The following is a 12,793-nucleotide window of genomic DNA, read 5'->3' as shown; positions in this document are numbered from 1 at the left end:
ATACCACTTTTTGATATCAGTTGCTATTAGTAATAAAATATAAATATCATCAGATTTATTAAAATAAGTAAATATGGTGTGTTAAATCCTGAGTATTTTATACTGGAATTTAATTATCAAATGTTCATCAATCGAATGGAACAACAGAGAATAATTTTTTCCAGAATCTATTTTCTATTTTGATCAATACAAAATCTTGTAGTCGAAAATGCTAAATAATTGGTTTTGCTAAAATGCTTGTTGCATGAAGCTTTAAGTATCGAAACTTTTTAAACGACTTTAAAATAGTGAATCTTTGAATTCGACTGTATTTTAGTTAATTTTGCACAAATTTTTGTTTGTATTCACATTTTTTAATAAATTTCAATGATGACGATATTAAAACTTGCTTAGATACGAGCGGATGCGATAAATGCGAATGATGAAAACAACATTTCGAACACAACGATTTCCGGAAATAAATTTATGCTTCTCCATAAAATAATTACTGTGCTACTTATTAGTGTAAATTTTTTTATATAAAATTTTTTCCATTTTAAAATATCTACATCAATTGATTTCTTTTAAATTAATGAAATACTAGTTTTTACCCACGACTTCATTCGTGTGACTGGGATATTATACTCATATTGATTGACCGGCATAAAAGAGGTAACAAACAAACACCATAATATTGAATAATTATATTTAATTGCGAAATTAAAAATGATAAAGGAGAAACCCTTTCATTTATTTACTTTGGTTTCGTCAATATTGGAATTAATTCCGGGTAAAATATTTTAATTAACAATTGGACTGTTAATTAGTCATACGCAATAATAAATATAACATGATGAAACACGAAAGAATTGATAACCATTATTATTGAGGTCGATTAGAAATGAATAAGTAATTGAAAATAAATTTGGGGAAAACTGTTATGATAAATATCTATTATTAAATATTACAAAAGTATAGATAGACACTTATCACTACAATAACTATAATATTTATGATTTATGACTAATATTTCGTAGTATGTAGATAATCTCGCAGATTAATAAATTAATTTTGTATTGATTATGAATTTCATAATATTTCACGTATATACTCTTAATTGTTGGGGTTTTACTATTTACTTATAGATAAGTAATTAATAGATTAAAGTCGATAAGTATTTTACAAGGATTTAAGTAAGTTTACATTGGAAAATCCTAAATTTGTCTATACACAAATATATTTTCTCTAATATTTATGGTAGGTATGGTTCGTGGTATGGTGGTATGGTACTGTTCCTACACTATTGGATGTAGTTCTTTTCCTTTAAGCCAAGGATATTAGTCAATAATAACTACCTATGTTGGGAATTGGTAACGTAGTAAAGGCTTAGTGTTCAATACTTTTTCAAATATATAGCTGTCATTGTTTTTTAATTTAATAATAATAATAACCGATAAAACCATTCATTTCAATAGACCCGATATAACTATACATGATAAAGACAATAATGTAGTATACATAGTTGACATAGCTATTCCGAATTCACACAATATACAAAGCACTATTAATGAAAAATTATCAAAATATACAGACTTAGCAATAGAAATAAAGAAGCAATGGAAAGCGTACACAATCCACATAATACCCATTGTACTATCGTCTACAGGAATCATACCCTTTCCAGTATTACCCAGGAAATTTCTTTCCTCATTATTGTCATCGTCCTCATATATAATTTAAAGTCAACCATTGCTTGGCTAAGGCCCGCATGGTTGAACATTTACCCCCATAAAAAGGGAGATGTTAAATACAATATATATTTAAATAATAATAATAATTTATATCAAAATAAATGTTACATTTTAAGTATAGGTAAAACTCTGCTCCCTAATAATTTTTAATTTAATTTCATGTAGTCTTAATTGATTAAGGCAAATTATTTATGCCCTGTCTGGGGTATGGCATAATTTTTAACATGAAAAGTACGAGCATAGTTAGGGTGGAATTCAACAAGGTTCTCTAAACTGTAGTTGAATGCTTTGTTGAACGTTTGATTATCATTATGATCACTGTTTTCTTATAATTGAAAAATACCTCAGTACTATTATATATTTACACAATATCTCTCTTTTCTAATAAGAAGTCAAGTAGCTTCTTTTAAAATGCACAATTTGTGCTTGCAAGTGGCATAACAATTGCTTGACAAGTAATGTTTGATCATTTTTAATACATATATCTAACAGTATTTAAAGTTTCTAAATGTAGTTGATATTGTACCTGAAAGTGATGTCACAATAACTACGACACTTCTTTTACATCCACAGGATATTGTGAGGGGCGACAAAGAGAACAAAGGGCAATAAGGAATAACGAAGGAAAACTCGAAATAAAATCCTATATCAAAGTGCTTCGCTGGTACCAGCCTAGGAGGGAGAGGAGGGGGATGGGTGGCATTGGAAACTAAGGGGAGTGCCAAAGTCCAAATGGGTACCAATATTTAAGAGAGATTCCATGGGTCAGAAGAATCAAATGTTTACACCGGGCGTCGTTAACATTTTGCTTAGAGCCACTTCAGTAAAAGGTGGTAAAGGTGGCTTCATTAATGTTATAGTATATCTAGGCTATAGGTAATCTCATCTTAAAAGAATTCATATCCTTATTTATACTTATCAGAAACTATATATATTTTTTAAGATGTTAAAATATAATTATAGACCTTGTTCTTAATATAAATTTAAGTGACTTTATCTGTTTGTTTATTACACCTTGGTGCATTAATGGTTTAGTCAATCGTTATATAATTTGGCATAGACGTATTATTTGTGATGAAGAAGGACATATGCTTCTTTTTATCTCAGTAAATCAATACGAGACATACCGATCACGCAGACAAAGCTGCGGATAAAGACTAGTATGATACATATAATTAAATTAATTTTTTGTAGTAAGTATGAACTTGACTCATTGCGTCAACCTATGCAGTAATTAAGCAATTTTTTTTTTATTTATTATTGCAGATATATTTAGTAAAATAATATATATTTACTAATATTTATTTATTAATATATTGTTATTTTTATACATTTAGCAAGTATTTATGAATATACATGACGATTACTTTTCTTGTTCTTCCTCTGATGATTTTGATACTGTATCTAGTCATGACTCTTCGTTATGTGATAGTGACCCTCTTGAAAATAAATTGCGTATTGCCTTTAATGACCATTCCAAATTCCTTTCCCTAGTGCATATTAACGCTCAGAGTATTATAGCTCATTACACTGATATTCTCACATCCTTCAGCGCTGGCATAGTTGATTGTATACTTGTATCCGAAACATGGCTAAAACCCTCACTACCATCTGTCAGTTGTGCCATTCCGGGATACAAATTCTTTCGCAATGATCGGACACCTACAGGTGGAGGTGGAGTAGGGATCTACCTTCGCAATCACATTGCTGCGAATGTGGTTTGCGCATCTCAGTCAGAATATAGTGGTTCTCTCGAATACTTGTTTCTTTCTTTGGAAATTCACCATAAAAAGATCTTACTTGGTGTTTTGTATTGTCCTTCCAACAGGATTGATTACTTTGACACCTTAGAGCATCTACTAGAAAATTTAGTGACTCAGTATGATCATGTCATTCTTATGGGAGATTTAAATACCTGCTTGTTGAGGGATGACAACAGAGCGAGTAAACTTAAGAGATTAACTACTGCGCTAAATCTTCAAATACTGACATTGCCAAATCCGACACATTATTTCCCTAACAGTAACCCTTCCTTTATTGATCTCATGATTGTTTCTGATCCCTATATGGCCATTTATCATGGGCAAATGTGCTCTCCTTTCTCTTATCACGATCTAGTATATCTTTCTTATAGGGTACGCCCTCCTAAGACTAAAGGCAAGGTTCGTCTGCTTCGTGACTTTCAGCATATGGATTTGAGTCGTCTGAGAGAGGATGTGAGACGCATGGATTGGTCGAGTTTGCTCTCGGCTGATAGCGTAGACATGATGGTAGAGATCTTAAATCTGGAATTACTGAAACTGTATGATGCTCATGCTCCAGTTCGTCCTGTTCGTATTAGGCATGCACCGGCTCCGTGGCTATCCCCAGTAATTAGAAGAACTATGGCTAAGCGGGATAGAGCTAAGGCCCGGTATAAGCACGATAAATCTCAGGTTAATTTCGGAGCTTATAAGAAACTACGTAACATCTGCAACAGAATGTGTAGGGATGCCAAACGTCGCTATATCCATTCTACCATTCAAAACCTTTCCCAGCCACAAGTCTGGAAATTTCTGCAATCTTTAGGCATAGGCAAATCCTCTAATCAATCTCTTAACAACTTGGACCTTAATGGTTTGAATACTCACTTTTCCACTCCTCCCTCTTCTTTAAGTAATTCTGTTAAGGTCAACTCTCTTTTATATCTTTCTAATGCCGAAGTGCCTGATTGCTCTCCTTTTACTTTCCGTATGGTGTCCACAGACGCTGTCAGAAAGATTATCTGTTCCATATCTACCAAAGCCATTGGCAGTGACAACTTAAGCCTCGATATGATTCTGCCTGTGTTGGATGAGATATTGCCCGTAATTACACACATTATAAATTACTCGCTGAAATGCAATGTTTTCCCAATACAGTGGAAAAAGGCTTTTATTATTCCAATTCCCAAAACTCCGAATCCGACCAGCTTCTCCCAATTCCGCCCCATATCCATTCTCCCCATTCTCTCTAAGGTCCTTGAATCAGTAGTTCACAATCAATTACATCAGTATCTCACGGTCAATCACCTGTTATGCCCTTTCCAATCAGGTTTCCGTCCTTCCCATAGCACTACTGGAGCACTACTTAATATCACTGAGGACATTCGGCGAGCCATGGAGGACACCAATCTCACAGCTATTGTTCTTCTTGACTTTACTAGTGCCTTTAACTCAGTAGATTTTGACATTTTGCTTGCCGTGCTCCGAGCAATAAACGTATCCTCTTCTGCTATTGAATGGTTTTCTTCCTATCTTTTCGGTCGCCGGCAGTGTGTAAGAGCCAATGATGCTTCATCGGATTGGTCTTCGCTCACTGCCGGTGTACCTCAAGGTGGCGTGCTTTCTCCTTTACTTTTTTCAATTTTTATAAACAATATCTCTCGTTATATTAATTCTCCCTACCATCTGTATGCGGATGATCTACAACTCTACAGACACTTCGCATTGCCTGGATTGTCTGATGCCATTGCTGCCTTAAATACTGATTTATGTGCAATACAATCGTGGGCTGATACATTTGGACTTCTCATAAATCCTATTAAATCACAAGCCATCATTATTGGCAGCAGCAGGATGAGATGCAAGTTGAATTGGTCCGAGATACCGGCACTTTATTATGATGGAGTTCCAGTGGCTTATGCCGAGAAAGTTAAGAACCTTGGTCTCATAATGGACGGCACTTTGTCTTGGGCATGTCATATAAATGAACTCAGTAAACGCATGTACTTTTCATTTCACTCTCTCAAGCGACTCCAATACTTTCTCCCGGTAAACACAAAAATTATGCTCGCACAATCTCTACTACTCCCAATACTTGACTATGCCGACGTCTGTTTTTTGGATGTGACTGAGGAGCTTCTAAACAAGCTGGAACGTTTACAAAACCTAGCTATTAGGTTCATCTTTGGTCTTCGTAAATACGATCACGTGTCTGCCTTTTGCAACCAGTTAAAGTGGCTCCCTATCCGACTTCGACGTGATATGCACATCCTTTCTTTCCTTTATAACATACTCAATAACCCCAATTCTCCATCGTACCTCCGCTCCCGGTTTAAATTATTACCACCACCAGTCCGTCCTAAACGCTCCTGTCAACTGCAATCCAGGATGCTTGAACTTCCTGTGTGTAGGACACACTTTATGGGCAACTCTTTCTCGTATCGAGCTGTCCAGTTATGGAACAAACTCCCTTCCCAAATACAAGAGAGTCCCTCTATTACCTCTTTCAAGAAGAGGTTAAAATCACATTTTCTTTCCCTTGAGTAATATATTTTTTTTTTTTTTGTATTTTTCTAATTGAACTCTCAAATCTTAAAATCATTAAACGAAATTTCTAATGTATGTAGTATATTAATTTATTTTAACATATACTATATAAGTAGGTAGGTATTGTATATATTTATAGTGTATGTATTTATGTAATATTTTATTATATATTTTAATATTTTATTTAACTGTATATTTGTTTATGTATTAATAGTTGTAGCACTTCAGCTGTCCGCTAACGAAATGCTTTCTTACTGTACTGGGTTGACTGGAAGAGATCTCTGTCAGAGATAAGTCCACCCTTGCTCACAACATTTATAAATAGATTATTTTATATGTAACTTACAAGTGCAATAAAGAATATATATATAATATTTAGTTAATAGGAAAAGTTCAGTGATACCAAAAACGGTTAATAAATAATTTAAAAATAAGGTAACTTGAATAATTCAGGCTTATCAGGGAGTATGGCAGTGTCTCCGTCAAGGCGAGTACGGTCGTACTATCCTTTTCTAGAAGTGACTTACTCATGGCACTGTTGACCCATCTATAACTTCATAGTGGATTAAGCAAAAAGTTTGAATTTGTAGCGAACAAGGGAAATACTATAATTGGATATATTGCCAATATATATAATAATCATACCTTATGGTTTATTAATTATCGTTAGTCAAAGTTCTTTAATGTTGTCACTGTCACGGCATTATAATTATAAAAGAATAATCTAATAAAAAATCTAATATATATATATAAGTAAATCTAAATAGTGCACTTAATAATAGAAATTGCAGTGTAATTGATAATTCATTATACGAGTAATTATTGCAGAAATAAAGATGTTTAATATTGATACGGTCTTCTATGGACACTAACTAAAATAACTGACTTGACTCTATGAGACATCACAATTTTGGTATTGAGAAAACTGTGTTGCGAGGCTTGATTCTTTTTAAAATTTTATATTTTTGATGGGATTGAAATGTCCAGACCAACGGTGGCGTCGTGGGCTGGGTTGTTTAAACGCTGTGATAGTTGGTTTACCTGTGATACTCGTGAACGAGTGCTACTTGTACTAGAAGAGACTGGTCTAATCTAGTTTACTATGGTTAGTCTATATTTATTTAAATCCGGACTGTATATTCGTCGTAATTGGTAGTTATACAAATACAACATGCGAAATTTGTAAATTAAAATTTTGTTCGAAAAAAGTATCTGACATTCTCGTCCTTGTGTGTTTTAGTTGACAATTCTAGTTACTTTTGGATTGCTTTCAGAATCAGGTGATAGATAAAAAATGACATATTATAAAATTTTTGCTATGTGAATATGTTAAACTACATCTCTTTAAAAATATATACGACGTGTAAAATATAAGAAAATTATATGCGTTTTCTGCCATAGGATATATTAAGATAGATTCAAATACTCTTGATAAAAAAGTAATCTCTTTTATTTTAATTTAGAGCATAAATTTAACAGTAATCCATTTCCATCGTGAATAAGTCCAATGTTAAAATAATATCGACATAGTTAATACCATAATAACTACGTATGATTATGAAGTTTTTAATACGGTCACTTGTTTAAATAACAAAATGATTTTAAAAAAGAGAGTGGGACAAAGTACGCGTATTTTAAATAACATAAACATTTATTAATCGAAAATTATACTCTTAACTATTACAATCGTAATAATAATATTCTTCACTTGATTTTTCTCGAAGTTGACCACAGGTATTTTTCATATAATATTATATATACATATAGTATGTAGTATATATAAATGTTGTTTACCTATTTGTATTTGAAATGGTTGATGATTTACTACGTGATTTTCTTAATTAATTAATTTTTAAACCATCGCTTGTTGTCGTCGCATCAACAGAGATGTCACAGTAAAGCAATTTATCATTTTACTGGTGACGCCGAGGTCACAGCCTCTAAAAAATTGTAAATTATTAGAGACAGAATTCTTATATTTCTTTTAATTTTCTTACTATATAGAGTGAGACGTATAGAATATTAATGATTAAAATCGAGAACTAGTTAATTTAGCATCTGTTTAATATTATATGTAGTTGAAAAGTTAGATAATAATTTTAAATTTAAAATAACATTGAAAATAGGCATTTAATGTTATAAATTAAACGTATTCTTCTGTGCAGATATTTTTGTATTTTTATAATAAGATTATGCAATTTATTTGGTATTCCGTATTTCCCAGTATTTAGATATTTCCTCTTATTGAAGATATGATATTGAAATTTCATTAAGGTTTTGGCGTGCGGAATATTTCCACATATGCACTATAGTATAAATATGCATATTCTATATTATTCACAAAGACAAACTAGCGGGGAATTACTAGTTTTCGTATAAAGAGGTAATTGCGTGACCTACGGTTTGTGTACCTACATGATTTGGTTTGATTTATGCTGAATTCCATTTGAGTCGTAACATGCGGGCCGCATTACAATTTAAAAAATCCTATCTGTTATTATCTACATTATATTTGTAAAGACAAAAATATTTTTCCATAATTATGATTATATACATATATAAATATGAGTGACTAGAATGCAATGACCTAAAAGTAAAACTACATACATATGTTCAATTCTCTGACTATCACGTGAAGCAGAGTAAATGAAATATTTGTCATAAAAATCAAAACATACAAGAAACTACAACATTTTTAAGAATAATATGGAACAAAAATTGCAATTGGAAATATTATATAAAGAGTGTTTGTACTAAGTCGTAAAATTTTTTGTATGTATTAATTGACTTAAATATATAGAGGAAAGAACTGCCGTCACTGCATACCACGGGCATTTTGCATTTGTGCTTAGGTATAGTTTATTTCTATGGGGCAACTATATGTACTAACAGACTTTAAAGAAAAAATTGTGTCTTATCGTCCATTATTTAAGAAATATCAACTTCTTATTCTAACTAGCATGTATATTATTCAATGTGGTTGTTTTGTGAAAATACTATAAAATTTCTTAAACTTAATACTACTAATCTTTTACTAAGAGCTAGAGATCCAGCACAATTATTTATACAAAAGCATAATATTTGAGAAAAGCAAAAATATAGCAATTAAAATTTATAATAAATATAATATAAATTTAGCTAACATCGAAATGCAATATTTTAAAGATTTTAAAATTGACCATTCAAATTAATTAAATATTAGAAAAATGATCATATCATCATAGCAATCATTAAATTTGATTTATTTTGATTTTTGTTTTCCACCACTACTGCCCACTCACTACTTCCTATGACACTGTGTTAGGTTGACTGAAAAAAAAATCTGTTAAGAGATAAGTTCACCTTTGCTAACATTGTTATTAACTTATTGTTGTTACTGTATGTTTTAGTGCAATAAAGTGTATATATATATATATATATATATATATATATATATATATATATACACTTAAAAAAATAATTGTATTGTGTAATAATTACTGAAATTAAATTATTTTGTCTAGAATAACTATAGTATACGATATTATTATCATTAAATTAAATAGAAGTAACTTAAATTGTAAGCTATATTGTTATGTGCACGCCAATTATAGATTTGGCAGGTCATTTCAAGTCAACAAGCAGTTGAATTATTTAATTTTATTTCATTAATAACAAGCTGTCATTTATATTATTCGTGTGGTAAAGGCATAAGAATACAATGTGTTGTCATTCCTTTTTATCCTTCAGATGTCGTACACGTAAAAGTCGATTAGAGGAACTCGGCACATTATACTTGTACAAGAATAAATAAATTGTCTTGGACAACAGAAATAAATGTAATAGGTTAAGGTTTTTTCTTACAGAGAAAGTCCAGCAGTAGAACAATAATGGGTTGTTATTGCATGACATATTTTTATGCAACTTATACTGGCAAACAATGATGATGATGATAATGAAAATATAATTATAATTATGTCTTAAGATAGAATTTTCAAAAATAAATTTATTCGTTGATAGATGTAGCTTTTTAAAGGAGTATTGTTACTTATGCAGTGCTTATATGTGAGAGAACTTTTAAAATGGGTTGAATAGTATTCAAATTTATCCTTTACAAACAAAGAACCAAATCTTTTCTCTTTATAATATTAGTATAGATAATATTCAAAATTGATTAATAAAAGTAATACGACATGTATTCGATGGGAGACTAATTAATCAAAAGTAAATATCAAAAGATTATTGTAAATATAATAGATATAAGTATATACTTAATATTTTTATATATATGACGTATATATTGTAAGTATAGCATACTACAATGATAAAATATATTGTATTTATATATTGTATTTTGCATTCAGTGACGTCGTTGCGTTTTGTGGTCCATATAAAATACGCAGCGAGAACGAATACTTCTCAATAAAAACGAGACCACAATATTTGTTGCACGACCGGGGCTTGATAAACGATCCGAGAGTAGAAATAAACCTTCCAGCATTACCTACGTAAAAGAGAACCATTTTGCAAGACAGTTGTTTAGGAAATATTTTATTTTAGAATTATGTAGGGGTGTGGGGGTATTACTATCTCTAGTTAATTTAAATACTAGGAGTGGGAATAATATATCAGTAATAAACGTGAATCGTCGTACAACACTCCATATTGTTAATATTCATGAGTGATGGGAGCCATTTTCTATGAGGTAAATTACTTAATAGTAAAAAAGTGACCTTTAATCAAGATTACGCCACCTGTACAGCCATGACCACTCTGACAAAAGAATGAATAATGGAGAAGATTTTTTTGGTTCTTATAATTATCTAATTTTACTTTCAGTCTAAAGATAACTTTGATAGGTATTTATTGGTAGGTACAAAAATAGTGACTAATTAATTATTATTATTTTATTTATTGCAATACCATAAGAATAAGGAACTTTATCCTTACAATGATCAATACCTTGAGTCAGGAAATGTATTCCAATTAAATTTATATAATGTAAATTTATTATATTTCTCTCATAAATTTTAATTACAAATCTTTGTTATACATAAACAATATACAATATCATGCAATAATTGTATGTTTTTTTGAGCTTGGTATATAGGTAATAGATATTCATAGCTTTTTGATAAACAAGATAAATGCAAAATTTTAACTCTTAGTTTCGTATCAAATATACGTCTATCCTTTATAGATAAAAAACTATAATATATTTATAATATATTTATAACTATAATATATTTGTGAAATGGGGTTGATTAACTTATCACTGGCACAATTAGTAATAGGAGGGTAAAATGTGTAAATCTAGACTTTTTGCAAATTTCTAAAGTCTTTCAATATTTATATAAAATTCATATGTGTTAACTAAAGGCCATGAAAAATGGAAATAGTTAAGGCAGGTCTTAACCTTAACCAGGATATAAATAATAAATGTTTCGGTTTCTAATATGGAACCGATTTTATCTGAGTTGTAGGCTTTATTTAGTATCTACCTACGCCTAAATCGTAATGTAAACTAAATAAGCAAGTACAGTGGAGTATTTTAGAATTCTGCTTTAACTCAGTAGTTTGGCTCCACACCCACATCGGCTATTTATTCAAGTCAGAGCTAGCTAAATTTGCACTATTCAACGAAAACGTTCAAAACCTAATAATGGAGGTGCTATTACTGATTTGAAATAGCTTTATTCCATTCAGCCATTCGTATCTTTCAGCAATAACCTTCTATACGTTTGTCAAAAACATACTTATATTTATCTTATCTCGGGGAACATAGAGTCGGAATTCGCGAGTAACTTGCGGTCGATACTAATGGAGCGTGCTGCTTATTTGCAATGCGTGACACGGTTTTCCTTCATCGAGCATTAAAATAGATGGTTAATGACGATATTTAAAACAACACTTGTATTTACATTTATGCGTATTTTTCTAAGATAAATGAATATTTAGTACTTTTGTACAATCATATGTTATTACAAAATTACAAAGGTGATATCTGATGTGAATGAAGTATTAGCTTATCGGAAAATATTTTTTATATGTATATGATATATTAAAACAGGAAAAACATGAACAAAAAATACAAGAAAAATATAAATTGTTGTTTATTGTGACAACCGAAAATCCAATAATAGAAAACATTGGGTCCGCACATAAATCCACGATGCGTATCGGTTCAGATGTATCCTAGTTACGTAACTTGTTGCTTTGAACTTATCATTATTTTGCAGATTAATTATTTTATTGGACTTAGAAGTACGCTTACTTAATCGGTATTGATAATAGTAAAAAGTCGAGTTATTAAGAGATTTCAAGAAAAGGAGTCTTTCACTTTCACTCTTGGAAGTTTTTTATGGGTATTGTCACAGTTTCTGATTCGATTTTGAAAAGTTGAACGAAATGGTATATTTGACGATTTCCATGTTTTGGTTAGAAGGGATATGGGAGTGAAATTACAGGATCCGCAGGTATAATACCAGTTCTCAGGAATAGCAACGTATGAGAGACACAATATCTAATTCTTTGCTGCAGCGTTAATACGGTACATTAATGAAAAGTTAATAATAAGTTAATTTATTTTCATAGACGTATCTATGTAATGTCTATTGGAATTGTGAATTAATAAACGAAAGCTCTTTATTGTTATTTTCAAAGAAAGATACAATTACATACATAAAATATGTAAGTAAATAAAAAAGCAGGATTGCAAGTAGCAATATAAAGAGATTGTGATTGAATAAAACAATAGATGTCTGATGTCAAAAGATTCCGATAATCTTAAGTTGA

The 12,793-nt window shown here is 30.8% G+C and overlaps 1 protein-coding gene across 1 annotated transcript in view; it reads right to left on the bottom strand.

The window, feature by feature from the left end:
- LOC113514036 (uncharacterized) overlaps positions 1-12,793 on the bottom strand; it is a 113,466-nt gene that overhangs the window by 8,626 nt on the left and 92,047 nt on the right. The window lies entirely within an intron of this gene.

This window comes from Galleria mellonella, unplaced genomic scaffold, assembly GCF_026898425.1.
Source record: "Galleria mellonella isolate WM207_F2 unplaced genomic scaffold, CSIRO_AGI_GalMel_v1 utg64, whole genome shotgun sequence".
Taxonomy (NCBI): Eukaryota; Metazoa; Arthropoda; class Insecta; order Lepidoptera; family Pyralidae; genus Galleria; species Galleria mellonella.
Note: the sequence above shows the minus strand (reverse complement) of the source record. Positions and strands in the feature narration are given on the sequence as shown.